Here is a 6,000-nt window from a genome sequence, read left to right as displayed (position 1 = left end):
CTGTCGCCCAGGCTGGAGTGCAGTGGCCGGATCTCAGCTCACTGCAAACTCCGCCTCCTGGGTTCACGCCATTCTCCTGTCTCAGCCTCCCGAGTAGCTGGGACTACAGACGCCCGCCTCGTCGCCCGGCTAGTTTTTTTTTTTGTATTTTCTATTAGAGACGGGGTTTCACTGTATTAGCCAGGATGGTCTTGATCTCCTGACCTCGTGATCCGCCCGTCTCGGCCTCCCAAAGTGCTGGGATTAGAGGCTTGAGCCACCGCGCCCGGCCTCCTTCAGCAAGATTCTGATGTAAAGGAGCTTCCTTACTGAGTCACAGTACAGATGGAGTCCTGAGGTCTGGGTCGGGGCGCTGGGCGAGGTGGACGGAGCTTATGGAGAGATGGAGAAAGGCTGGAAAGAATAAGGAGAATGATATAGTTTGGCCGAGTCCCCACCCAAATCTCATCTTGAATTTTAACTCCCACAATTCTCCCGTGTCATGGGAGGAACCTGGTGGGAAGTAATTGAATCTTGGGGGCGTATCTTTCCCTTGTTGTTGTTATGATAGTGAATAAGTCTCACGAGATCTGATGGTTTTAAAAACAGGAGTCTCCCTGCACAAGCTCTCTTTTTGCCTGCTGCCATCCATGTAAGATGTGACTTGATCCCTTTTGCCTTCTGCCATGGTTGTGAGGCCTCCCCAGCCATGTGGAACTGTAAGTCCGTTAAACTTCTTTCTTTTGTAAATTGTGCAGTCTTGGGTATATCTTTATCAGCAGCGTGAAAATGGACTAATACAGAGAATGCCAAATTATTCCTTGGATTTGTCTCCTGTGGAGGAAGCTTCAATGCTGAATGGCAGCTGTAGGCTCTCAGAGTGGCTCTCAGACATTTAGATGGCAGACAGGAAATTTTGCAGGATTTATCCTGGGAGTTTAGAATTTAGTTTGAAGATACCTCCAATTGTGCTTTCTCCTGCTTAGGTGTGTGCTCCCTCCCGTACAGCCACTTCTTATCTTACCCCTTCCTCCAGAGGCTGTTCAAAGCCCAGAGCCTACACTGTCTGTTTCTACCCCCTGGAACCCGCCACAGTGTGTCTGTGCTGGCTTCCCAGCTCTTCCCTCCCAGTGCAGATATGTACTGCCTCAGCCCTTTTGGTCCAGGTGTCCCCCGAGCCTGGTGTCTCCTGCAGCACCAATTGCCTCATGGCCCTTTCTTTCTTTAACCACATTGAGTACTCACAGCCCGGCACCATTCTAAACTGTATCTATGAACCAGCTCCTTCCATCCCGGCCCTCAGCTCACCCCATCCCAGCCAGGGCCCAGGGCCCTCAGTGTTGCCCTGACAGAACAGGGGCCCCTGTCAGCTGTGTAATAACCCTAAGCCTGCTCATCCTCCTCCCTCCTCCTCCCTGCAACCCTCACTTGAAGTAACCTCCTGGCTTCTCCTGCCAACAAGTGCCATGCCCTATGCTATTTTTGCTGTTAAAAGAGGGACCAGTCCCTATAACATTTTTTATGAAGGAAATGACTGCATCATGAGGCTCGAGGTCAGAGGCAGAAAACAAGGGCTCTGGAGAAAGGGCATTCTGAAGAGGTCCCACGCAAGCCAGTCTCACACAGCACAGGCAGGAAGCTACCATCCCTGAATACCCAAAAGGCCCGGATAAACTCACCCAGGGACGGGGAGCAGAGGCGTTCTTGAGGGGCAGAGTTAAATGCATGGATTTAGCCATCAGACAGACCTGATTTATGTCCCCACTCTGCCACCACATAGCTGTGTGACCTGGGGCAAGCCACTTAGCATCTCTTAGCCTCAGTTACCTCATCTGTGAATAGGAAGTATAGTTTTAATAGCTCATCTCTCCCAGGCTTCTATGAGAATGCAGTGAGATAAGCCACGAAAAGTAGTATCAGTCAGTGTCCTGTCAGGAAACAGAAACCACCCTGAGTATTTCAACAAAGGAACTTTAATACAAGTGCTTGGGTATGAATGTTTTGGAAGGGCTGCTGGAGCAAAACCAGGAAGGCAGTATTGTTCAGAGATAGGTACCTACAGGAAGACCCTGCCCTCTGGGACAGAAGCCCACAGGGAGGTGGGGTTGCCCGTAGCTCACAAGCTCTGCCCCATGGGGCTGCTATGGTGCCTCCGCTTCCTCTACTGTCGTTACCTTGGCTGCCATGATGAGAAAGCAAGGACCTGGGCCTTTGTGGTCACTGCAGGGGCCCAGGAGCTCAACAAACCCCAGGGCATTGTCACTCACCAGCTATGTTAGGGGCCCCATGGTCACCTGCTGTTGTTTGCTGCTGCTGCTGCAGCCACCAGCACAAGACACTGGATTAGTTAAAAATATCAAAATAATGACTTTTTGCTCCCATTTCCCAGTATTCCGTGAGTGCTTCCTATTGACAGAATGGAACCGAACCTGGCAAGGACGTCTGGGAGATACAGTTTTCAGGCTTCCAAGCCCTGGATACAGAACAGGAAATCACTAACACGAACAACACAACTCCTGGCAAATAGTAAGTGCTTGATTATTTTAACCCTCATCATCATCACTGTTATTATTTGCAGCATACCTTGTTTTTTTTCTCTTCCTGCAACTGACAAGTAGTGGGGTCTCGATCAAATTATTTCACCTCTTCACGCTTTCATTTCTTTATCTTTAAAGAGAATGGATGAGTGCCGGGGCCACATGCAACAAATACTTTTCTTCTTTCCCTCATTTATCCAATCAACAAACATTGCTAAGTACCCTGTGTAAGCCAGGCACAGAGCAGGCAACCATGGATATAAGATCAGCAAGATCAGGTTTGTGCGAAAGGTCACTGTCTCTAGTGAAACGAAAAAATGTGCTTCTTAGCCATCTTGAATTCACCCTGCTAGTTAGAAGCAAAACAAATGGACTCCCAGTCCAGTGTTCTTTCCTGTATATTTTATTATCTCTCTACTTGTTCTAGCAAAGCCCACAGTCAGGGAACATTTCTTCTTCTGTTTCTGGGTGTGCACATAACCAATAGTCCCTTTCTCCAATAAGTTCCATTACCCACTGCCCTTCATCCACCCACCCCCGCTCTGCCATCACCTGGGCCCCCATATCAACTTGTCAATGATGTAGCAGGGAGATGAGCTGCAGAGTGGGTCAGCAGCCTGGGGCCCTGGTCAGCACCTGCAGAGCAATCAGCGTAATAAGGAATGTAAAAATATGAATGCTCTGGGTCGCCATGATTTCCCTGTTTGCCCAGTCCGTCACTCTGCTACCCATGGATTTCCCACTATTACTCATGACCCTAATGTGGAGTGGGAGACCCTGTGTATTCCATCTCTGATTCCTGCGCGCTCCGAATGCATTTCAAATATTGCCGTGGAAACGTCAATTCCCCAAGCCAAGAAGACCCCCGTTTCCCAGAAGCTACTTCTACAAACTCTAGAATATAGATGAGCCTGGCCCAATCACGCGCTGCATCTGGGCCCAGCGGATTTGCAGCACACCTGCATTGGAGGTAAATCGATTGGCGCTTCTTAATCCTGGCTACTACCAGGCAGGTTCTCTCCTACTCATTGAAGCTTAGTAGCAACATGCCCTTCACTGTAAAGAGAATTTTTTGTCCTCTCACTTGGGACTGAAGGTCAAAGTTTAAATCTATATTTAATGCCATTTTCTGAAAACTGGATTTGTGATTCCCTTTATGTTGGTATTACATATCTTAAGGGATTTCAGGGGGAGAAAGCTGGGAAGCCCAGTTTCTGAGAATGACCTTTACTTTAAATGTGTAAATAGGATGGAGCTTGTGTTTCTGGTTTTTAAACCTTCTAATTGTGCTTCCAAAGACAGCTCTGGAAAGCATGGACTGTGGTGAGTGGTTATACAGAAGCCACTTTGAAAAGGAAAGACTTTGATTTTTGTCTTATACACATGAAAGGCCGGAGGCCATAAGAGCTCATGCTCTTTTGGCCTGCTAGGGACAGTTTCTTTTGAAGCTTTGTACCTCCAGCTACAGTGATCCCACATTAGAATATGCAAATAGTACGGCCTTTAAGTGTCTCGGAAAAGGGAAAGTTCAAATTTACTTAATTCTATTTTTCCTCTGAATTTTATAAAACATTATTGAAGTGGCATCAGAATATCATTCAGAATGTCAGTTTTAGAATATTTCAAATATTTACCTAAAGGTTTTTTAACAGCAGCTTTTACAGTCTGAATGTGGCACTAAAAGCAGATATAAAATCGACTTTTTTTGTACTTCATAAGCTCACACTTGCATATTTAGAAGGTAGGGATAAGGGTCTCTCAGTTTGCCAAGTATCTCCAGCCAGGATTAATGGATGGATGGCTAGATAGACAGATAGGATAGATTAGATAAAGAGAGATGAATAACTGTAATAATAAATATGCCATGATAAACTTATTTTTTAAAAAACAGATCGACCCTCATATTATTATCACATAATCCCCAGCTCTCAGTCTCCTAAAATTTGGCATCTGTTATTTTGAAACAAGGTATGATTTGCCCTCCCTGGCTATACGGAAAAGAAGGGTGACTATAAAATTATATTTTTTATCACTTAACACCATTGTAAAATCTGGCTCTGGGAAATTTGCTCTCTGAGTCCTACCAGATTCTTCTGCCCTCACACCTCCCTGCCACTCCCACAGCAAAGGTACGGCCCCCTCCACTGCCAGCCACTGTCTGGATGCTAACTCTGCACATTGATGAGAACTGTGAGGACATCACAGCCCAGGCTCAATTCAAAAGTGACAGGACCAGGTCACAAGCCCCAGCCTTTCTGACCCAAAACCCACATCCTCCCTCTTTATGCCACTCGGGTGCAAAGTGAAGCTCACTGGGCCTTCAACTTGGAAAAAAAAAATGAATTCTTTACAGAGCGAGCCATTTCTTGTAGCATTTAATTTTTTTACCCTCATTCACCCATGTCTATCAGATGCCTCCTCCATCAGAAACCAAACTCCCAGAAACAGGTTATGGTAGATTTGGGCTGGTGTTTGCAGCCACTCTAATGACCAGATCAGGTCTCTGTGTGGTAAGCACTGAGCTGGCCAGATGGACCAAAGCTGTATATGCCTGGGGCACATTTGTTCACAGTTTATAGCCACAGTGAGCTTCAGTTTTTAGAGAGACATCTAACTACCCTCTTTATGACTGCCCCAAGCTTTCCTCTGCCTCCTGTGGTCATACAGGCCTTAACTGCCACCCTCCCACCTGCAACTTCCGGCCCCCAAACACTCCCTAGGGAGGAATACAGCCCTTCTCCTGCCTGTGTCCCTCCGTTGATTTCCTGGTTGGTGTTTGTTTCCTCATTCTTGCAAACTGGGCTCCTCCCACTGTCTTCCCATCTTTGTTCCCTTGCCCCCAATAGCTGTCACCGAAACCACTGTTGACCCTAGACTTTCCAGAATGCCTCCCCTCCTCCCCCTGCATCCTTTAACAGTGGCTGCCTTAGGCGAAGCTGATTAATCTCACCTCCTCCATGGCCACGCTTTATTCCCTGGGGCTCTGTACTACTTCTGCACTTTGTTTCCAGATGACCTCCTCTATTCCATCACTTTTAACTGTAGCAGACTCAGGGAATGTCTTACACACACGCGCGCGCGCGCGCAAAACTTGAACATACTCCTTTCCCTCTATCCACCACCGTGTCTCTCCCAGCTCCTCCTCCTTTTAAGGAAAGTTGCCACCATGTCAAACTACAATCAAGTTTTATTGTCTTTGCCTGAGGCCATTTTCTTCCTCATTCCCAACTCCTCGTCTTGGAGCCTAAGGTACTCATATGATTTATCATATTGATACTCTCTTTTCCTTAGGATCTCCAGGAATCCTCCACTTCATTCTCAGCAAAAATGTCTTAATTCAGGGTCCTTGTCTCTTACACCTCCGCGAATGTAATGTTTGACTTTTCGTGATGTAGCCCAAGACAAAAAACAAGACGGTCACATTTAAGGCAACCTTGAGGGGCTCATGTAGTTGTACAACACATTAGAAGCACCTTGTTCATTG

General features: G+C 46.9%; 1 protein-coding gene across 2 annotated transcripts in view; it reads right to left on the bottom strand.

Moving 5' to 3' along the window:
* Positions 1 to 6,000, bottom strand: part of C14H9orf92 (chromosome 14 C9orf92 homolog) — a 73,381-nt gene that overhangs the window by 35,249 nt on the left and 32,132 nt on the right. The gene's annotated exons all lie outside the window — the stretch shown is intronic.

This window comes from Piliocolobus tephrosceles, chromosome 14 (assembly GCF_002776525.5).
Source record: "Piliocolobus tephrosceles isolate RC106 chromosome 14, ASM277652v3, whole genome shotgun sequence".
NCBI classification, from domain to species: domain Eukaryota; kingdom Metazoa; phylum Chordata; class Mammalia; order Primates; family Cercopithecidae; genus Piliocolobus; species Piliocolobus tephrosceles.
Note: the sequence above shows the minus strand (reverse complement) of the source record. Positions and strands in the feature narration are given on the sequence as shown.